General features: G+C 38.7%; 1 long non-coding RNA gene across 1 annotated transcript in view; it reads left to right on the plus strand.

Moving 5' to 3' along the window:
* Positions 1-2585: 2585 nt before the first annotated feature.
* The window catches only part of LOC143676076 (uncharacterized), a 34431-nt gene continuing 12748 nt past the window's right edge, over positions 2586-24268 (plus strand). Inside the window, exon 1 of the long non-coding RNA XR_013171795.1 lies at positions 2586-2844. This is a non-coding gene — a long non-coding RNA (uncharacterized LOC143676076). The remainder of the gene's footprint in view (positions 2845-24268) is intronic.

Below are 24268 nucleotides of genomic sequence, written 5' to 3' on the forward strand. Positions count from 1 at the left end.
AGTCCTCAAATTAAGAACACTTCATTGTTGTCAGAAAAAATATATATATTTGGTAAGAAAAGGAGAAGCTACAGTTTTGGTGAAAACTTCCAGTCTTCTCTGAAGCACATTAAGGGAAAGAAATGAATTTTTACCAAATATTCAATTCAGGGAGGATTTATACTATAAAGATAGAGGGGTTTATCAGAGTAGATGATAAAATCAGTAATGCATGCAAACAGCTATAAATCTATAAAGTACAAGCCAAAAATCTTTCAAAATAATGCAAGAATCACTGGCTATTATGAAAGCCAGCTTATTTCCCATGAGAAAAAAGGTTAAGATAATGGATTGAGAGCTCTGTTGACTGAGAGATAGCCCCATAACTTAAGAAAAGAAAATACATGCATCAAACAAAAAATTGAGAAAGAATTTAAGTTTCAAAGAGTGTCCATATGTCCTTTGTGATACAAATTGGGTATTTGGCAGTGGCTTGAGAGAACCACCAGGGAATACTCACTAGAGTCACTAGATCTCCAAGAAAGAATTAGTGAAGGTATCTGGCGTCCTGCCCACAGTATGGATGAGACGTCATTCACCCAGCATTGCCCATAAAGTCACCTCCATCCTGACACAGCAATTTTTCCACCAGAGCAAGTGAGGGTTGATCCTGGCACTTCTTGTGCTGGCAGAAGCTCAGGACCTTCTTTACTTCAACCCTTCCACCGACCAGAGTGCCACTGGCCCAGGTTCTGGTCTTCCATGTCATCCCCTTGTCATATGTTCCAGTGGGACCTCAGGGAACAGATTCTCAGAAGAGGACTCTGTCCTTCTCTTATTCCAGAAACTGAGAATTAGTGTCTCTAGGAATATTCTCCACTAAGGGACTGGCTTAGCTCGGCACAGTTTTCCCTGGCCACAAGAAATGCCTCTACACCAAGTGTCGTTCATGCAATCTGAAAACAGAATTTAATCATCTTCAATTTGATCCCACCTTCCAATAAGCTGACTTTTGAAGATCCGGAACAATAGCAAACACTTTTTTTTTCTTTTATCTACTGAAATAAATTTTGAATTTTCTTTAGTTTTATTGCAAAGTGATTATGCAGAGGTTTAAATGAAGAATTCATACAATTGTAATTGTTAGGTATTTTACTGTAGATTATGTAAACATGACTTGTAAATTAATTGCTTCCATTCATTCTATTTGTAGGTAATATAATTACAGCATTTTTTCTTATCTTAATTTATTATAGCTGTTTACAATTTGTTTATATTCACCTTCTCTATTATAAACTCTTTAAAGACAGGAACTGTGCTAGCCCAGCTGAAATGAGAAAGTGATCAAATGCCTATTGAATGCATGCATAACTTAGAAAAGTCCTTGCCTTAATGTATTGACAATTTAGTTTAATGCTTCTTTTTAACTTTTCATTTCAAAATACTTTCAAACTTACAACCATAGCAAATATAACACAAACCCTATGCTATGAGCTCCAACACACTCCTAACCCCCAGAGACTCAGATCTACCAATTTTAACTCTTACAATTTAAGTGATCATATAACACCTCGAAAAAGATACTTGATTGGATTCTAATTTTAGGATAGCGATTTTAATAAATGAACATTATCTAAATCTGCATTATAGTACATTGCCTCCATCCTATTTTATTTCCAGAATGTAAGTATAATATTTTTGTTATTGCTATTTAACAATATCTTCAACTGATATAGAAACATAACAAATTTTAGTATGCTAAAGTAATTTTGAATTTTTTCTCTTTTAATTTCATTGTAGTTAAATGATTTTACAGTTGCTCAAATGGATGCTTGGTAGAATTATAATCCCTAAAACAGGATTTATTTATTTATTTAAATGTGAATTTCATGAGAGAATTTTTTCTTTTCTATTTCTACTCATGTAAGGATAGGTTACAGTTGTTGCTGTTTGAAAAGGCCCTATAACATGAAGGGCCCATTACATGAGTGAATTCACAATAAGAGATATTTCAAGCTACAAATTTCTTTCTACATACAAAGGTATCCATTTACTGCAGAAATAAGACTAATACCTTTAAACAAATAAATATATGTTTTGAAAATCAGTTTGGGCACATTCTATCTGCTTCAATATCTTTCACTTCAATATTCATCATATACATTAGCTGATTAAAGATGCCAAGAAGTCCTGACCCTATGAAAGATGACTCCTTTGATCTTCCATCCTAGGTAATCCAAACCTGGACAAAGATTAGCTACTCAGAGTGAGAGTATTCTTAGAGAGGCACCAATTTTCCTAGGCAGCCTTTACTTGGAGCTGGTCTTTCACTCTGCACACTTTAGGAAAGGTAACTTTAGACTAGATGGATTCATTAGAGAATCTGAATTCTATATAACCCTGAAGCCACTTTGACCTTGATCTCCTCAAAACTAATCTCTCTTGGACTTTCTGCTTGGAGTGATCTTAGCCTTAATTCTGAAAGTCCCCAGGTGGCCCTGAACTGACACAGCTGAGTCAACTCCAACACTCTATAACCAAGGGCCACTGGAGTCGAAACTATGAGGTCACAAAGGTTTCTCAGGACTTCTGAGTTCCCTTCTCTGTTGAATGTCCTTTTCCTTTCTGTACCTATACCAAGCTTTGTCTTAGGGTTGGAAAAGGTCTCAGCAGTCAAGCTTCTCAACCACTGAAACCCCAGAACCCACATGATATCACCTTCATTATTCAGCCACTGTGTCAACACATCCAGTGACAAGAGAAGCTGATGACCAAGGAGAGTTTAGAAAACTGCCTTCATTTTGGATAGTACAAGAGAACCTAACTCAGGAGGCACAAAACCTTCAAGACACTGACCTCTCTCAGGTGATGAACTCTCCCAGCTTTTGTTTATCTGGGAATGCCTTAATCTTTCCTCATTTTTGGAAGAATGTCAGCACTAGTTAGAAAATTCTTGGCTGGCAGTTGTTCTCTTTCAGCACTTTAAGTATTCCAACCCAATATTTTTTTCCCTCCAGGGTTCCTGATGAGAAATTGGCACTCAATCAAATTGGAACTTTTCTTCCATAACATGTTGCATGTTTCTTGCTACTTTCAGATCTCCTCATTTGCATTGAATAATTTGATCAATATATGATGGAGCATATTTTTCTTCAAATTTATCCTGTTTCATGTTCCCTGGGATTTTGGGATATGCATATTCTTATCTTTTGCTAAGTTTGGGAAGCTCTTTGTCATTTTTTTTTTTTGAATATTCCTTTTGCCCCTTTATCTCCTTCTTCTTCTTCAGAACTCATAATGTATATATTCATACACTTGATAGTATCCCAGAGGTGTTTTTGGTTTTTGCTTTCTCTAATTCCTTTTACCTTCTGTTCCTCAACCTGATTTATTTCAATTGTCTTGCTTCAAATTCACTGATTCAGTCTTCTGTCAGCTCCAATCTGCTCTTGAAATCCTCTGGGAAATTTTCATTTCAGTTATTGTGTTCTTAACCTCTAGTATTTCTGTTTGGTATCTTTTTAAAATGTCTATCTCTTTACTAATGACTCATTCATTGTTTTCCTGATATCCTTTAGTCCTTTTTATGCATTGTCCTTCATCTCCTTGAGCATTTTAAAAAAAATTTATTGTAAAATACAGCATATATACAAAACAAAGAAAGAAAAAAGCAATGATTTTCAAAGCACACTTCAACAAGTAGTTATAGAAGAAATCCCAGAGTTTGGCAAGGGTTACCATTCCAACATCTCAGATTTTTCCTTCTAGCTGCTCCAAAACACTGGGAACTAGAAGGAATATTAATATAGTGATTCAGCAGCCATACTTATTTGTTAAATCCCATTTTCTCTGTTACACCTTCTCTTTCTTCTTTAATCCTTCTCCCAATCTGTATGGATCTTTGGGCAACGCCTGTTCTGACTTTTTCAAGTTGAGAAAGGGTGTCCAACTAAAGGATAGAGGGGTGTAATTAACTGAAAATCCTGGAGAGGCTGGTCCCTCTGAGTTCAAGGATTTATTGGAGGTAGGAACCCTCTGGGAACATATGTTCCTGGAAAGCAAACTTAGTTTATGAAACCTTTATAGAGTCTCAGTTCAAGCCCTAGGTGTTCAACAGGAGTGATGTTGATTGGGGTTTAGCAAACCACGACAATTAGTACTGTCTAACTGAAGCTTGCATAGGAGCAGACTCCAGAATAGCCTCTTGACTCCATTTGATATCTCTTGGCCGCTGATGTCTTATTTAATTACACTTCTTTTCCCCTTTTTGGTCAGGAAAGTGTTGTCAATTGCATGGTGCCAGGGTCAGACTCGTCCCGGGGAGTCACTCCCCACATTGTCAGGGAGACTTTCACCCCTGAATGGTTTATCCCAAATAGGGGGGAGGGCAACAATTTTCCTTGCAGAATTGGGTTTAGAGAGAGAGAGAGGCCACATCTGAGCAACAAAGAGGCTCCCTGAAAGCAACTCTTAGGCCTTATTATGAGTAGTCTTAGCTTCTTCCCTACAGAAATAAGTTTCATAAGGGCAAGCCTCAAAATGCAGGGCTTGGCCTATTTTCTTGGAAGTCCTCAATCATTGAGAGAGTACCCGGAGTTTCCCAGATGGGAGAGTTTAATAGTTTACATATATATATACATGTAAATATGAAACAAAAATATATATAAACACACACACATATATGTATATATATATATTTTTTTCCCCTCCTTTGGATCCTTAAGGGACATACTTATTAATTATCAGTCCACTACAGTCTGAGATATATCCTGGTATTATATTAAGCTGTACAGAATTACAAGGGCTTGTGCCTGTTCTTGACTCCAGGAGTTTGGATTGTTTAAATGAGCTATCCAGAGAGGTTGATTTAGATTATGTGCTACAGAAAATTTAGTTTCTAAACATAATAAACCTCTCTGCCTTTGATCTCATATGGTAGCTGAAGGTCTAGAGCACACACTCTATCATCTTTTACCCTGCATTCTAATTTATCTTTGACCCAGTCAGACTGGCTTCATTTTAAACTCTAACTGAGCCCTGATCTCTTTCTCAGTTGCGTTAGCTGTTATTATATATAGATATGCTGACTTTCCGGGCTGCAGCACTCCATATCTGGGTCCTAGGTGTCACAGAGCTACTCAAAGTTGCAGGGAAATGCTAGCTGATACATGTATAGCTCAGTGTCGCAGAATCCAGAAATACATCTACAACTTCATACCTAATGTGGCTACTATAAGGGTCCATATTCCTTGAACATTTTGAAGATCTTTTAAAAGTCTTTTTTCAGTATGCTCACATTCTGGTCTTCCTCATCAGTGTTTTCTGTATTTTTATCGTTTTCCTTTGGATGTTTCTTTGTTTGTCTTGTACTCTTTTGGTGTATACTATTTTGATACTTTAAAATATTAACAAATTAATTCCTGGAGATGTTTGGTTTTTTTTTGTGTGTGTGTGTGACCAGCTGGTTATAAAACAGAGATTTTCTTGAGCTTCAGCCCTCCTATCAGAAGGTCTGCCCAAGACGACTGCAGTGGGCAGAGTCCTCCTTGACTTTTCTGGGCCTGTGTCTTGTGGGTTTGTGCTTGTTAGTTGTTTTGGGGTTCCCCTGTTTATAGGAGTTTGGATGCCCCCTCTATTTCCCAGGTGACAGACCATCCTCTCACAGGTGTTTAAAGCATGCAATCCTTTGTTTCAAACAGTCCATTTCTGTAGTTCCTTACATCACCTTCATTGTCTCAAGCTGTTTCCATCTGGAGGGTAAATTCTGAGAAAGGACATACAAGAGTAGAGTTTCCCAGTTCAGTCTTTCTGGGCTGAAACAGGGCTAGGGACCCACAAAGGGGGCACAGTGTCTCCAAAATACTCTACAGAGGGGATGAGTCAGGGTCCCCGGAGCTTCTTTCAAGGATCACCTAAGCTGAGCTTTCTTGACCTGCCCAGGATATGCAGTCCTTTAACTAACTCCACAGCCTCGAGGAAGCTAAGTGCCTTTAAGTCTCCTACACCACTGCCTTTGTCAGGGATGGGTTGGTGCAATGGCTGCTCTCAGAGCTGGGCCCCCAGCAATCAAAGATTGCTAATCAAAAACCATGATGAAGGGGTGAAGGGTAATTCAACGGCAGAATTCTTGCCTGCCATGAGAGACCCAGGTTCAATTCCTGGCCCATACACTCCATCCCATGCAGAAAAAAAAAATCTACAGATAGTACAGCAATAATGGGATAGTCACATGGAAAAATAATGAAATGTGACCCCCACCATATAGCATACAAAAAAAAAGCCACAATCAGTGATCGGCCATGCCCACTCCTGGTCTTGGGAAGAGAGTTTTTGTATCCCTTTCTGTCATCAGGAAGCTACCCAGGGTCTGGACCCCATGGTGGCTTGAAGCAAGAGTGGAGGATATTTGCTAGTAATTGCCATGTGGAGATAGCAATTTACTGGTCTTTAGCATAATTTATCAGCCTCTTCCTCCTACTCTTGTCTGGATGCTGTACAGTGTTCTACTAGTCTCCAGAGTTTCAAAATAATTGTTTCATATGGTTTCATAGTTGTTCTTGGAGAAGGACTGAATCATGATGCTTCCTAATCTGCCATCTTCCTACCTTTTGATCAGTCTTGATTAGACCTCTATTTATTTTATTAATCTTACCATGGAATAAACTCTTGGTGACAGGCAAACCACTCTTTAAATGAGTTCCCACAGGGAAACGCCATCTACAAACTTTTCCCTCTGTTCTTCACATTCCAGCCCTGCAATGTGATCTGTGAAATTTTAGTTAATTGAAACCTCTCTGTTCTGCTTTGCTTAGGCACCTCCTCTCTATGCCAGGATCAGAAAATGTTCCCGGGCAGAAAGCAGAATGAATGTAGGACTTACCCCATTTATTTCTTTGCTTTAAAGTTGCCTGTTGCCCAAATCCTAAAAACAGTCACATATATTTCCCAGTTTTATAGTTGTTCATGGTGGGAGGCAAAATTCAGTAATAATTACTCAATTGTTACCGGAGGTAAAGGTTCGCGTATGATAATCATTCATAGTTCATTGTTTGTTTGCTTTTTTGAATCTCTTTTATTATTTTAAACATTCATACATAACTATTTTGTATTCTCTACCTTATAACTGACATGTCTGTAATATCTGTGATCGAAAATTAATGTGTGCCACCAACCATTACTGCTCATTCCTTTGTGGGTTAGCTGCTCTCTCATTGTAAGCTCATATTTGATTGAGAATAATCTTAGAAATTCCAAGGGCTTAATTTGAGAATGCTTTCCTCCCAAAAGACATTTTTTGCATCAGAAGATGCTGCTGACATGGCATGAATTTACCCGACTTCAATAGTCTCAGACGCAATAAAAATTCCCAAATTCAACATCTTTATCTATCTACTGACCCAAGATTTTGCTTTCCTTTCTGAATTTTGATACAGACATTTGCCTTCAGAGCAACCTGTTCTCCTTTAATGGTTGCTAATTGCTCAGTGTTTTTCCCTGGAGAGAATCTAAATATATCCTAGGTTCTTTCTTTTTTTTTCCTCCTGTAGGCATTGGAGATCCTTGGAATGACTCCTTATTTCTTGCAAGTCCAAGAGTATAATTAAAAGCATGCTAAAAACCATAGGACCATACAATACAAATAGTGAATACTAATGTAAAATATGTGCTATAGTTAATAATGCAATTGTGATAACAGTATTTCATCAGTTGTAATGGAAGAACCTCACTAACTAAGAAGGCATTAATAAAGGTGGGGGGGGTGTATATGGAAACTTTATATTTTCTGCATGAGTTTTCTGTAAACTTACAACTTCTTTAATAAAAACAATATTTAAAAAGCATGTTTCATCCAAAGCCCAGTTGTTGGAGTCTTCATAGTCTTAGATAATCCAAAACAGTCTTAGATAATCCGAAGACAAGGAATCCCAGCAACCTAGCCATTGCCTAATGTAGATGGAGTTAACATGAGACAAAAATATTAGGTAAACTTGCCCACATCCATACACATAGAAAGTGTATTTCATTAAAGCAGTCTGATTCCTGATCCTAAGACTTTAATGACTACGTAGGAATGCTCTTTGTATAAACTGTGCTCTGTTAATGTTTATTAGATTAATTAACAAAAGGAATGGTGAATGAGTGTATATATGTTTTCATATATAAGTTCAGTCAACGAATTAACCACAGGTGCGTACTTTGTCTTTTTGATGCCACTATTCCCCAGTTGACAGGATACACAAAATTAATGAAATAACTTTTTTCCATTTTTCCTGGATGCATATCTGATTTTGTGACTGCTAAATACAGTTTGGAGATCAGGAGAAAACAAGTACACAGCCGACACTAGTGCAGATATTGCAATCAGGGAGTAACAGAAGAGCTAAGAGCATGCTATCATTACACAATTTATGTTATAAGTAAACCCCCAATTACTCTTCCCCTATATTTTCTGCTCAGTTTATTTTCCTTTCCTTCTCTCCACCCCTTTCATAAATGCCTTTGGGTGTTTTCCTCATTTGCCTGTGCATTAACAGTTGCAATTTCTCTTCCTTGATTTACAGTTTCCAATTTCTTCTGGCTTCAAGCTTTGATGAGAGCCAAGGAAAAGTTAGTGGCATTATAATGGCCTAGTAGCACAGTTGTGCATTTCATATTTTATATAACCCCATAAGCGAATGTGGTAGAAGAGACTAATCATCCACGAAGGTGCTGTCTAATAACCTCTTGCTGGCACTCAGCGGGGCATTAGAATGAGGTGATCAGGACATTCACAGTCTGAGAACAGCAAGAGCTGGATTCTAATCCCATGTTTGAGGTTCACTAGTTGTAGGTGTGACCTTGGGTAAGTAACATCTATCTTTCCACCCACCCTGTTCAAAAATTAGAAGAGTAGAAAGACCTGTAGTTGTATAGCTGTGAATCATTTTCTTCCTCCCCACAAAATACATTTGAAAAGTTTTTTCTACGAAGTACCATTATTAAGCAAATTATTCTGTTTTTGTTGACAAAAACTTACAGCACATCTTAAATCAAGCTGTGTGCATTTAAGTGCTCAATAGCTACTTGTAGCTAGTAGCTACCATATTGGACAGTGCCAGTTTAACAGGAGAGGAAAAAAGTGTAAGCAACTAAATATAATAAAAAATGCTCTGGGCTGATATAACACGTGTTTCTGTACCGTGCATTAGCTGATATACAATTGGTAAAGAGGAAGAACAGTAGGGTAAATTAGAAGTTTCTATGGTTGATAAACAATTAATGTTTGAGTTGATGGGGGCAAGCTTATAATTAAAGATAAAGCCTTTATAGCAATATGTGAAAACTTCAAGAAATAATACCCAAACTCTCTGAATATATCTTCTTTTGATGCAAGTAGCATCTGGTTGAGCAACTTCAAGCCCTGCTCTGCTTTCCGCGTTAAGCTATCTAGTGAAGCTGCAAAGACATTTCACACCATATTATATTAAAAAAAATAATTAATGAAGAAGACCACACCCTGAATCAGTTTTACGTTTGCTTAGCAACATACATCTTGAATAAAGAAGCCTCACTGATCTCCAGGGTGTAAAGCTGCAAACAGTCCATTGAGATTTTTATTAAGTGTAAATTTCAATGGCGATGTAACTGGGCCAGCACTTCTATTAGGATTATAGGATTGTTGGGGTTGTTTTCTTTTTTTTTAAGCTCTTTGGGTAAAAATTGCATATGTTTTAAGGGTGGAACAAAAATGGGGACATAAATCCTGTTATTTTTATTGCACGGATTTGCAGACCAAGAATTTTTGTAAGGCATCTATCCCATTATAGCAGAAACACCTTCATTTCAAGGGCTATGATAGGAATGCATTTAGTTGTATCTGCAGAGTCTGGAAACATTTCTGCAAAGAGGGCAACATTCAACTAAGTCTTGGTTTCAAATTCTAGCTCCACTGATTTTTACCTGAAGAGGTGAGAGCAGGTATCCTCCACTTCCTGAGCTGTCATTTTCTTATAAATATTTTCCTTCTGGGTAGCTTCAAGAATTAAATAAAGCAAAGTGGAGCTCCTGAGCCTGTGTAAATACTGTAGAAATGTTAATTCTCTCTCTCCCTTATGCTCATGCCATAGGAGAACAAGCCATATATCATCTCTGTCACCTGACTTACTTGCTTTTTTTGGCAGAGGCTTTCTCTTGAACCATTATATTGACAGGGAAGTCATTGCTTCACTAAGGACCTATAGCATTGTTGAGTCAGTTATCTGCTTTCCTCTAACATCTAGTTCCACTCACTCATCTTGATTTGACTCTCTCTGACTACCAGAAAAAAACAAAAACAAACAACAACAACAATCCCACAACTTTCTTTAATTATACTGCATATTGGTGACCTATAGAAATATCTATTTAATAATCATATACTTCAATACATATGTAATAACCTGTGTATGGAAACAGGAACGAAATCACACATCTCTTCATAGTATATTTAGTAAATAATCTAAACTCCGTATGAGGTAGGCTCTTGTGATATTGATCAAAGGTGGTGTATTCTCTGCCCAATGCGTTCAAATGGTCAATTCCTGAGACACCAAGATTTCAAAGAGAGAAAGAGTTTTTGCTAAGCACAAAGCAGGAGATCAGACAGCCTACTGGCCTAAAAATCTGTATATGTGAATTGCAGTAACTTTGATAGTCTTATAGTACCAAAAGATAGACAAACTTTAGGATAATAAGTACAATGGCTTGAGATGAAGAAGTTAGAGATGATATAATTATTGAGCAAAAGCAAATTGAGTACATGCTTAGTCAGAGAACGTAAGTAATAAAATGGTGGCCTTAATATGATAAAGGTCATGATTTTAGTATTATAACGAGGTCCAGGTCACTTATAGGTTGAAGTTTAAGCTACAGTGCGTGTCAGGTGGATTAGTTTTGGTTACATCCAACTTTGCCTAGCAGGATAGTTTTGTGATTTAGTTTTGTGCTGACTTAAGGTCATTAATTAACAAATATTAGGAGCTGGATTTAATGATCCTACGACTCCAAAGTTGAAAAAGAGGGTAAAGGAGTACAAATAGGGGTCAGTCATTAGGTTTTTACAATCACAAGATAAAGGCTATATAGTTATACAAGCATCATCAAAATCAAGGCAGCTAGATTACAAAGCAATAATTTCAGATATTCTCTTCTGCCTATTCTAATATATTAGAAAATAAAAGGGGATATCTAGATAATGATTCAGTAATCATAATCATTTGTTAAATCCTAACTTCTCAGCTACATTTAGGTGAGGCTGTATTTAAAAATTTTTTTTTTAAGAAATTGTGCTTAATCACATTTAACTTCTATCTCATGCACCCACAACAGATCTGGGAGCTCAATGTGGGGAAACAATGTCAGAGAATAATATGGGAAGTGACCAAAGACAGGGGTATCCATGCTTGTTGCCTTTTTTCAAGATTGCAAAGCTCAAAGAGGCTTCCATCAATGCCTGCTTCCAAGCTACGTGGCTGAGCACTTTCTGAAAGGCCTCTGAAGCAGGAGAGCCTGCAAAACCTGGGACATTCTGTTGGCTGGAGTCCAAGAAGGCTATTTTCTTCCCTGAAGATGCCACTGCAGACTATCCATAATTAAGCGGCCCTTTCATTCACACATGGGGATCACCCTTCAACATTGCCAACATAACTATAATGACGGGGAAAAAAAACAAAAGCATAGGGTATTACCATCCATCCCCCATGCATGTTTGTATGAGGGGTTTCTACCCAAGTCAGGTTCTTATTTGAAAATCTGTTTTGATCATTTCTCCCCTGCTTCATTCAGATTTAGTAATCAAGTTAACGTTTTTGAGGACTACTGTACTAGTGCAACCATCTTTAATTTGGCTAGAGGTTGTCTACAAGATTTGGCCTTCTAACTCTTGGATGCTTTAGCAAGCTCCCAAAGCTGACTTGTGATGGACTTTGTGAGAGTCGAACAGAACTCGGTGTTTTGAATTCCACCCTCCTTTTGCGGGAAGCCTAGTAGACCTTGTCAGAATCTCTTGGGTCCCACCAGGCAGAGGATTTACAAGCTATCATCTCCACCGAGCTGTCCCCAAATAGGGCTCCTTCCTAAAAAGCAGAAGCAACAGGAGCTCCTCTGCCATCTGATGGACCCAAGGGGTCCCTGCCTTGCTGTAGGGCCGTCCAGCCGCTGTGACCCAGGTGGTCTCTTCCATAATCAAGCAGCCCCTCACCCTTCCGCGGAGGCCCAGCTGGGGGCCTGGCAGTCTGCCTAAAAAGGGAGCTTCTTCTCTCACACCCAGCTTCCCTGTGATTTTTAAAGCACTTTTCAAGGTTGGGGCTTGCCTTTGGTCTGCAGAGACCCTAAACCCCTCATTTAATTAGTTTATCTAAATGCTGAACTTCTCCAGGTTATCAAAAGTGGCAGTAATGATAGCAGAAAATTAATCCAACCAGAGAGGTAGACGTAGGGAAAGGTTTAGTTTCACTTTCAGGGTATTACAGTTCACAAAACTCTGCATTCCAATTATCCATAAAATGACTTCTCATTTTTTTTAAAAGTTTATATCTGGTTTAGTATTCAAAGCTGATAATGATTCTATGACAGCAAAGTAAAAAAAAAAAAAAGTAGGGCAGCTATGGAAATTAGTACAGGCCCCTAGGCCCAGGGTCTTTCCAAGAAATTAGGCCAGGCTCAGATGAACTCAGGCCCTGGAAAGGTAAGAAATGAAAACCACTAGGAAAATGTGTTGCTCTACCACACTAAAATTCATGTTGAAAATCACTACGAGCAGACTCCTTTCAGTTTTTTTTTTTCCTAGTTTCGTTCATTTTTTTCTCATTTCTCTGCTGTAGTTACTACATTTTAGGATTACAGTTGCAATAAAGTAGCATTGTCTTGCAGCATTTTAAAAAATCTTCAGCAAATTAATTTAAAAAAAATACAGCTCTGGAGATAGGAAAGGGTGGGACAATTATTCTGAGAGAGTTATTCTCCTTTCCAATTTAACTCACAGACCTCCTAAGTCACTTGAAAGAAAAGATTTCAAATGTGAACTTAGTTGCATGGAGTCACTCATCAAGGTCCGGATTTAAAGCTACTGAGGCCTGCCCAGGTCATGCCATGAATCTAGTGATGCCTCCCCCTCCTCTGAAAAGAGTGTTCATTGCAGTCTGATCCTGTATAATCTCAGATTTGCAAGAGTTTATACAGTTCACTTTCCCTAACCCTCCGATACTGGATTCTGATATCTAATACTAGCACTGCAATTCTAATAGTAAAGCACCTCATTATATGCAAATATTTTTTACGTATCACATCATTTAATTTCCTCAATTCTGAAAGATAGGGAGGTTCAGCAAACCATCCCGAAACCTGTTGACATCAATAACAGCAATGCTTATTTTGCCTAACTCATTTACAGTAGGGACTGGACTCATCAAGGCAGCTCAAGCAATGTGTGCTGGATGGCTTGAAGGCTGGACAAGGAATGACGTTGAGCTTTTACTTTGATAGAGGAATGTATGCTGGTTTGAAACTGTTGTGTACTCCAGAATAGCCATGTTCTTTAATACTGTTTCAGTGTTGCTTCATGGGATCTTTTTGACTAAGATGTTTCTATGGAGATCACACCCACCCAATTGTGGTTTGATTAGGTGATTTCCATGGAGATGTGTCTCCATCCATTTAAGGTGGGTCACTTCTAGTGCCCTTTAAGAGGAGAACATGTTGGAAAAAAACTTCAGAGCCCACACAGCTAGAAATCTTTGTAGATGCAGAAGGAAAGTTCTGCTGGGGAAACCTGATAAGAAGCCAAAGACCCAGCAGATGCCAGCTATGTGCCTTCCCAGCTGACAAAGTGTCCCAGACCCATTGGCCTTTCTTTCTTTAATAAAGATATCTTTCTTTGGCTTGGACATTTTTATAGCCTTAGAATTGTAAACTTGCATTGTAATAATTTCCCTTTTTAAAAGCCATTCTATTTCTGGCATATTGTATTCTGGCACTTAACAAACTAAAACAAAATACAAATTTAATATTGGAAGAGTATTGGGGTAAAGGGATATGCAGCCATCTTAGGTGATATATTCTACTATAGCATGTACGGAGATACCCATTTCACTGATAAGCAAATCAAAATGCAGTGCAGGTATGGGACTGTGCAAGCTGAATCAAAGCAAAAATTGAATGTCAGACCAGTCAGTATGCTGTAAAAGTCTTCCTTCTCCCACCTCTTTTTTTTCTTTTCCCTTCTTTGTTTGTTGTTGTTGTTCTATTTTTTTTGTTTGTTTGGTTGATTTGCTTTTATTTCTTTATTAAGTAAAAAGTTACCAAGCTAGGATGTAAACTGTGGTTATTTTGATGCTGAATTTAAATAGATATTCAAAATCTAGACCTTCTCTTCTATTTTGCAATTAAGGGAAGTAAAATGATTTATTCTTCAGGATTCTGCTTTTCATTGATTTTTATTGTACCCGTTCCTGCATAAGAGCCACAGACTGGGTCTTCTATGGTGAACATACAGATTAAGACTCTGGAGTAAGGCTGTCTTGCTGGATACAATTCCAGCCTCTTTAAATATACAGCCTTAGATATCACTTTACTCCCAGGTCTTAGTTCTCTTAAACATAGAATGGGAGTAACTGCAGTACCTACCTCATAGGGTTGCCATTGGAATCAAATGAGATACATGGCCCCAAATACCACACCTAGCACATCACACCTTCCGTAGCACTTAGCACAGTTCCTCGGTCAAAGCAGATGCATCCAGACAACCTTAACAAATGATATAAGTTGATACAAACTCATTTACTCATTCATTGAATTTATGTTATTGAACAGCTAGTACACACAGGCAGCGCTGAGAATGCAGTAATGAGTAAAACAAAGTCCCCATCCTCATGGAGTTTATTTACTAGTAAAGGAAGATGGAGAATAAATAAATAAATTAGTAATTAATGTGTTAGATTATAAATAGTGAGGAGAGAGGTAGAGCATGCAAAGGGAGTAGAGAATGGCAGTGTTGCATGTGTGCATGTCCGCTCCATTTTATATAGAGTGGTCAGAGAAACCCTAGGCAGGTGACAACTGAGCAGAAATTTGAAACAATTGAGCTAGCCACATTGAGTTGTGAGAGAGGAGCATTTCACGGAGATGGAAGAGCAACATGAAAGCATACTTAGAGTATTCCAGGAACAGTGAAGTGATCAGTGCCTGGGAGAGTGTGGGGTTAGGGCATTAGACAATCACAGAGTGATCAGAAATGAGGTTAAATGGATTTAGGTGAAACCTAAAAAACATCCTAAATACACTGACTTTTCCTCAAAGTAAACTGGTAGAATTTGGTTTATTCAAAGCATTCCTTGGAATTCTGTGCAAGAATATGCTGTGTAGGAGTAAGGTGGGAAAGGTCGAGAACCCTAATGGCTTTCTATTTCTCTTCTTTTCTTTTCTCTCCTTCCTTCCTTCTTTTTTTTTAGCTCAGCAAGCTTTGGAAATACCCAAATCAACTTTTGTTAGTATCACTGTTATTTTTATTTTTATGATTTTTTTGATCAGCAAATGTAGACTAAATAATTCTAGGACAGTCACAGCTGAATCATCTGTTTTTGGTGCGGTCACAGGAGATCATATCCCCCTGTCCCTCCCCCAGATAGATGATGGGGACCAAATCCTTAGCAGATACTGAGGAAAACTGGTGGTGTCCCCAGATTCCTTTTGAGCACCTCTGTAGGTCCACCAGGCGAGGAACACCAAAGGTTCCTAAATTTAGCTGGGCAAACTTGGTCATCTCATGCCCCTTTAAGCCTTAGGCATTCCATTTTCTCTATAAAATAATAGGTCTTATGAACTACAAATTTACTTCAGGTCTCATATTCATGTTCTCTAATCTATATAGTATTACAATATCATGTGTATCTTTAACATTCTGCAGGATTATTATTACAAAATCCTAGGTTAGAAGTCTGGAAATTCTTCCATTTTCCAAGGAAGTTGTAAAAATCAAAAAGAAACACTGGTTTCATGCTTTGAAAAAGGGACCCTTACAACACTTAGTAATAGACTTAGGTTGTCTTGTATCATTACGCTTATACTGAATAAATGAGGCTTCCAGAAACATAGCACTTGAGGCCACTTAACTTACTATGATGCTTATTTGCATTATTCCTACCTATATTTTTCCTTCCCTATATTCCAGGAATAAGCAAGGGTCTTTTTGCTTCTTGGTCTCCAGTGGCTTTTGTGTTGCCACCTGGCTGAAGACAAATGGGGAGACAGACCTTCCCCCTGCCTCTGGAAAGTGTAGGCTTGCTGAAGAGATCATGCTTGAGTCAGATAAGAGAAAAAGAGGAGTGTGTGCATGTGTGTGGTCATTTTAGATGAAATGGTAGGAATATGCACTGAAAGGCAATTCCCGAAGATTGAGTAGAGGTAGAGGCCTAAGTGTCAGAGGTCTTAGCCCTACCCACTGGCAGTTCTGTGGGGAGATTGCAAAACCTCTAAGAGGAGTGTTCCAGTAGTGCATTTCTGGAAGCTATATCCATCAGAGGGGGCCCCCAGACTAAGCAAATACCTGGGCTCTGAACTCTCAGGGTGGTAGAACCCCTTCCTCCAGGGAACTATTCAAGCTGAGATGATGATGTCAGCAGTGATCTTTATGGAGTGAAGACAGGAGATCGTCCAACATTTCTGGGACCATGCAAACTATTTAGATGCTTATGGGATTTTATGTAAGAGAGGGAGCCCCCAAATGATGGAGATTGATCATCCCACCAGCCAGATAGGATATGGGGTCATTGTCAGGTTTAATTTGATTTAAAGGAAATATAATAAGTTAACCTTTCTTGTATAAACATGTTTTGCAATAAGAATCATACAGTGGAGTCTTCCATAGCACTCCATCCAAATAAAAAAATACTGGGTTTCTTTTAAAGGCAACTTATTTTGAAGTTAATTGTCTCAGAGTTATCATTCTTACCTCTGTGCACATCCTGTTATTTCTACTCAATTTAGACCATTTTCTTTCCATTTTTGTTTTTTATCAACATCCACTCTATCCATCACAGCCAATATCAGCCAATCTTTCAATATGTATTGAATCCTTATGGGGCAGGCATAGTGCTTAATGCTTTACTTATATTATTTCATTTCATCTTCATAACAATATGCAGCAAATATACTTTCATTCTCAGACTACAGAAATGAGATACGGAAATTGTGGCTAATTGCAATTAAATGACTCATCCAAAATAATGCACTTGGAAAAAAAGAATTAAACTTCAAATTAGCTTGAGTCTGAAATCCATGATCTTTTAAAAAAAGATATCTGTTACTCACCACCCCTCTTTTCTTTGAAAGATTTTCCCACCACATCAATTGAGACAATTTAGGTAAAAGAAGATTCAGGAGGCTTGCCCAGGACTGCTAGAGTAGAAGGAAAGGATAGCCACCTTTATTATGGTGTCATTCAGTTTTTACATTCTGCCAAAGAATCTTGCATTTTGCCAAAGAATTTAACAAGGAGAGAGGTCAGTTTTTGCAACACCACAAGACACCAAGGAAGATAAGGAATAAAAGTGCTTTTTTTGAAAAACAAATCTGTAGCTGGCTTTAGTTAGAATGGATTCATTGGCTTAATGAGTGTGGCAGCCAGACTGTAGTGGTTGGAGAAATGCAAGAAAGTGTATGTCCCAAGGGTACTTGGGAGCTAGAAGAGAGATACAGATGTAGGTTAGGGGGTTATGTTTTAAATGAAAGAATAACCTGAAGGGAAAGACTGTAGTGAAAGAGCCACTCAGGAGAGAGAAAGAGAGAGTGGTTACTTCCTCAAAAAGGTGTTTATATGTGTCCATTGGAAGGTGAGGAGAAATGATTGATGGCGGTCTCTGAGAAGGCAGGGCAGGCATGGGATTTCAAACACAGAGCTACATATTAAGCATATTGGGAGTTAGAGTTCATGATCTTTAAGGTTCTTTGCATAGAGGCTTGAATTCTGTAACCATGACTTAGTCTCTACTTGAGCATCATCTTAGCCTCCCACATATTTTAAGAATGTGGCCATTGGAATTAGATAAGACCAGAAGGAAATTCCTTTACCAAACCTTGTCCATCCCTTAAGACCTCTTTCAAGTCCTGCATGGACACTTTATGATGAAGCTGTTGAGGGAGGTCCCCTATTACAAAGAACAAGGAGATCCTTGCTACATCTGTGCTCAAAGAGCATAGAGCCTTTGCTTCAGATCCTCTGGACTCATGATTCTCTTATCTCCACAGAACATTTGTTCCACTCATATGCTTCATCACCACCTGCCTGCAAATCCAGGAGTCCCATAAATCCTCCAGAACTAACTCAGCCTTCAGTGGTATTTTTGCTGAACCCAGAGAAGAAGAGGGTATCAAATTTTATGGCATACTTTTTGTGTGTGCCAGGCACTGTGTTTTGATATTTCTTATTAAATATTTACAACATCCTTTCAAAGTAAGAATAATTGTTACCTCATTTTAGAGGTAAAGTATGTTCCTCCAGAACAATAGACAGTAAGGGAGAGAAATGAGGTTCAAACTACCTGTGTCTGACACCAAAACACATGTCATTCCTTCTCCATGTTTCTGTACTGGGCTAGGACTTGGAAGGAGATGTGTTTGTGGAATTCCTGCAGTGATTACAGTCTGGGCTCTGATTCCAGAGCTTGATTAAGGACGCAATCTCTAATTACTACATGTTTGCGTATTTTCACCTCAAAGAGATAATGAATTTAAGGAGGTACTTGCACAATTGCATATTTTTCTTGAATTCTCTCCTTGTCCTCGTTGCTAGCCATAGTATAGTATTCCATAAATATTTGTTCATTATGTGTCCACTCAGGTTTTTAAATGCCTTCTTTTGGATGCTCAACAGGATTTTAACTACCCTTAAATCATAAAATTATAAAAGTCAAGCATAGGTACAAGATAAAATAGAAGGAAATGCTATGATTTTTCCTTTCCCCAAGTGCAAAGCTAAAACATAGAGAAGTCAAATGACATGCCAAATACAGCCAGTAGATGTTGCGTTCTTGTCTGCCTCATCAATGAAAAGTGCATAGCAGGGTTTGAGGGGCCAATACCAACTTGGAGTACTTGCAGAAATGATTTACAAAGTGTTTATCCTTGGATCTGTGCAGAATATAGGTGAGTTCATTTATGTCATTGATCCATGCCTTTGCCAAATTCAATATTATTCACCCAAAACCATTCCTTCCATGTCCTTGTTATATAACCCTCTAGTAGGTATCTACTTAGTCTCTCTCTCTCTGCCTCAGTTTTCTCAACTGTAAAATCGGGCACTTCATACCTACTCACAGGATAATTGAACCAACCTTATACCACTGTTGTGAAGATTAAATGAATAAACCATCTGGTGAGAATTTAGCACAACAAACAATAAATATTTGCTCTAAGCCTTCTATGATAGGGTTAAAGCATCACTGAATGTTAGTACTTAGCAATAACTCATTTTGAGAGAGAGTTAATAGTTATGTTTTTGAAAACCTCTTTGTATTCATTTCTTTTTTTCTATCAACACCAATGCGTAGATGTTTTAGCGGTCATTTAACACAAAGAAACAACCTTTATATAATATCAAAGGATGAAGATGAACAGAAAACAACAAAAGTTATGTTTAGATACACATGCTGTGTGGTCAGACCAATTTTCTCACTAGCCAAAGGAGTGATATTCAAACTAGAATCTCAAATTGATCATATGCAACGGAAGAATGTGAAAGGACTTCTCTCTATGTATTTCTTTTTATCAAGCAAATTAGAAAACAAATTGAACTTTACTAATGTTTCATATACAGATTATAAAAAGTACATGTAGAAAAAAATGAAGGAATCATTCCATTTAAATATTAGGAATATAAATTTTCTCTCTGTGTTTGCTAACCAAGGTGCATATTCAAAAATGTCTGAAAACTCTAGATATAAATGATTGACACTAGTTTCTTAAGTGTGTGCCAGATTCATGCTTAAGCAAAATGGCACAAATATAGCTGAATGTTTAGGGGCACTCCTTCCTGCATATTTTAAATCCTTCATATTGCTTTCCAGAGGGAAAGAATTGTGCTTTCCTCATCATGTTTCCCCATCGTATAGCAAACTGTTTGGCACATAGTACATACTCAATAAATGTTAGCGATTGTTACTTTTATCATTATTAGCCAGATACTATTTTAAGTATATTACTGACTTTATTTCATATTCACAATATTTGTTACATAATATTATCACATTTCATCAACAGAAATTGAGGCCCAGAGAGAGTATGTGATTTGCTCAGTGGAGCACAGTTTCTAAGTTACAGAAATAAACTTAAACCTATGTCTGTCAACCCCATATTCCAGAGACAGCCTAGTTTTTGTCCTCATACTGAACTGAAGAACTTGATAAGAGGGGCCCAAGCTCTCACCCACTCCAAGGGCTGCCACAAGAAATTTCTAACCTCTTTCTAAAGCATCATATTGCTGATCTGAGGATTAAATAAGAAAATATGCATGAATACATTTCAAAGTTTAGACATGAATCTCTCCTGTCCTTAGCAGTCCCAAGCTAAAACAAATAGCACAAAGACTTTAGATCCACAGATCTGGGTGGGAATTTTAGCTCTCGGCCTTTACTAACCTGGAAACCTGGATCTCTCTTGCTTCATCAGTAATTTAGGGAGGATGATATCTATCCCACAGGAAATTTAAGATAATTTGAAACAATATAAGCTCCTAGTACATAGTGGATCCCTGATAAATAAAAGTGCTGCTATACCATTTTACTTTCTTTTGGAAACAGGGGATGTTCTCACCCCAGCTATAATTTTGAAAGTTTGAATCAAGGAAGACAAATAAGTTATCTTACAAAAGCCAGAAACCATATCCCAGGAAGAAGGGGCCATGAATCTTATCCCATGTCTCTTTCTTAATGCCTCCTATTCAAATCATAGATCTAAAGGGGACCTTAGAGACCCAGCCCTTTCTCATGTCTCAGTTACAGGAAATGAAGTCAGAGGGTTTATACTACCTGCTGTGTGAGGGTTACACAGCTAGTTCCACAACAGTGTTGAAACTAAACCTAACTCACTGGTCCCTTTCTCCCTTCTCTAGCCACCTTGCTCTGCATTATCTGCCTCGTTCCTGACCCTGGCATTTGGTCACTTGGGGTTTGGTCCCTGGTCGCCCTTCCTTAGAATCCAAACTTGCGAACTTCCCATTTGGAGCCTGATGACATGGCTTAATCAATCTCTTGGTTGGAGACATTAGGAAATGCCCATAACAGTTCTCTCTGCCAAGCAGATTGTATGACTGAGTCTTCCCCAGGAAACGAGTTTCCCTTCCTCATGAGAGTCCCCAGTAGAGAAGAAGAGAGGAGCCATTTCAGATGAGTGATGAAAAACATATAATCCAATCATCCTTATTATCTCCCTGTGTACATCCTCGCTAATGAGTCCTCATGTCATCCTTTGACTGTTGTCTTTATGTCTATGCTTTTATCTGTTTTGAATCTACGTGAATCAGTAGAATCTGCATATCAGAAGCTCTCAGATATTAATGTGTTACCCCAAACCACTACACAATATATAGTATATTGCAGCTTACTTGGGAGCATTTCAATACTTGGGTGATTTCAGACATGCATATGCAAAATGGCCACAAAACCATGACTCTCTCTCTCTCTCACACACACACACATACACATTCACAACTTTTAAGCCGTTCCATTTATTTTGCAATCTGGCCCCGAGTGATTGACTTGGTGAGACAAAAAAAGGTGTGGGGGCTCTGTCTCGTCTGAAGACTACCTATGAGATACAATTTCCGTGAGATTTCAAAACTGTCTGGCATCTGCAGACGCTGAAACCACTTATAGATATTATAAAACCAGCTCTGATTGTATCATGATGATTGCTGACATTTCGTGTCTGTCAGCCTGGAGAAAAAAAAAAAAGAAAAGAAAAGAAAAGCAATAGGCTTCACCCCCTGCTAGGATTTCTCCAGCTGGTGAAGCTGAGGCTGTGGCTGACAGGGAAGGACCCCACAATGTTGACTGCCTTATGCTCCAGTAAATCCATTCTGAGGCCAAGCATTTTTTGGGCCACAGAGTTCTCATTTCCCCCTTCACCACATTGGTTCCTGCCTCCTTTCACACCTGACCCCTTTGACTGACAAACTGGAACAGTACCTGGGAACAAAAGGCTGTTACATAAAATCTAAGGCAGCATATTAATATTTCATTAGCATTTCTTTTCTTTCCTGGGCTGACTGACAGCTCAGTCAAGATAGTGGAAAAGCTGATTTTAATTATTTTTTTCAACCTGCATCGCTACTGTCACTGCCTCTTCCTGCAGTAAATCAGTCAGATGTTTTCCTTTATTATTACCATAAGGGCTCGGCAGTCTATAATTACTCTAAAGAATTTCTTATCTTTTATTTCTAAAGCAGAGATTTTAAAGAGAGGGAGAAAAAGGGAGGGAGAGCCATAATTAACCTTGCAGCTGTTGGTAGTCGGCTCAAGTCTAGAATTGTGGCACTCCCCCTCCTGTTTGGTTGGCTGTTTGAGAGAGACTGGATACAATAATGATATGAATTTCTTCAAAGCAGGGAGAGAAATGTATACAACACACTCCCTTTGGGAATGCTCTTCAGAATCCATCTTTAATACCTAGATGATTAAAGAACAATCTCAGGGAGGCATGGAGCGTACACGCCGAAATGCACACGACCCACCGTTCCCGGGATTTATGGGTCCCTGGCTGCAGGAGAATGGCTGCCTGCGCTTTCGTGGGGTACACCCAATCTCCCTGCTGGTAGCCTGGAGACACAGCTAAACCAGTCTCTCTCGCCAGAAGAAATCAGGAAACACACATAATAGATCTCTCTGCTGTACAGATTGGATGGCTGGGTCCCTTCCACAGGAAACACATCTACCCTCCTTGGGAGAGTGACGAGGACAGAAGAGAAGAGGGGCCATTTCAGATGAGTGATGAAAAATATATAATCTAACCACCCTGGAGGCATATAGCCTTGTCATTAGATATAAAAGACTTCTTTCAGGGGATTGCATTAGCTTCCTGGTATTATGACTTACAAGGAGAGCAAAATGCAAATTGAGGGTTTTCATGATAATCGGTCTTTTCTGTATTTCCCCAGAATTGAATCTGCCTCTGGCTGTCTCTTTGAGTTTTACTGTGTTGACAAGGTCTCAAACTGATTATTCCGTGAAAATAAGGAAATAAATAGAAATGAAGACAGAACACACAGCATATATCCAATAGAAATATTACTCATACCTATACACGGAAAATGTTTAGCTGCATGTTCTCTTTTGGGTGATACTGGCATCTGGGCAGTCAGGCTTTGTGTATAAATGGAGGAGACTAGGAAAGCTCTAAAATTTAGCCACGGGTTCATTCCAGACCAGCTGTGCTATAAAGCAGTTCAACGCCAGTGGCCCTCTTACAGGATAAATAGTAACCTCACTTCTGATGTGAAGAGACCACCTGCTCTAATAAGCCAGTGATCATTCAGCCCCTCAAATGGCTCATATGTGCATTCCTTCTGGATAGCAGCTCTGAGCTATAACGAACAATGCACTGAGAATTTATGATGTGGAAAGCACCCCATCGGGGACTCACCACACCCCCTCAAACTCATTTAAATCTTGATTACCAAAGGCTCAAAATGCAGTTTGAAAAGGTGAGAGGCCAACTCTACCCTCCTGATTTTCCAATGAGCACTTGGAGTGGGAAATCAACTGGACGTGGACATGCAGCTGATGCTGGGCAAGGTGGGGGCACAATTGTCACGGAGCACACACCAACTGACATGAGGTGTCCCGTTGTTTGGGAACCTTCTGGGGTCTTGGCTGGAAGATGACCAAGGTTCAAGCAGCAGAGTCTACAGCAAATCCAAAGCATCACTGATGCCTGGGAATTCAGAGTCTCATACTGACACTAAGAAAGCGCATGACCTTGCAGAAGCCTCTGATCCTTCTTCACCCTCCTTTCAGTCAAATGAGGCTGATGCTTCCTGACCCACCTGCTTCACAATGCTTTTGGGAAGAATGGATGTAAATGCACCAGATCAGAGCAAAGGGCAGTAACAATAAATATCATGGCTTTTTAAACAATTGAAATTAATGGACACTTCCATTTTTGCAATGTTTGGTTTGATTTGCACCTGGGCATGGACAGCCTTGCTGTTGATAAGTGCTCTCTGAACCAATTGCCTTGCTATTTAAAGCAGAAAATATTATGCCCTTATCTATTCCCTAGTCCA

The sequence above is a fragment of the Tamandua tetradactyla genome, chromosome 3, assembly GCF_023851605.1.
Source record: "Tamandua tetradactyla isolate mTamTet1 chromosome 3, mTamTet1.pri, whole genome shotgun sequence".
NCBI classification, from domain to species: Eukaryota; Metazoa; Chordata; class Mammalia; order Pilosa; family Myrmecophagidae; genus Tamandua; species Tamandua tetradactyla.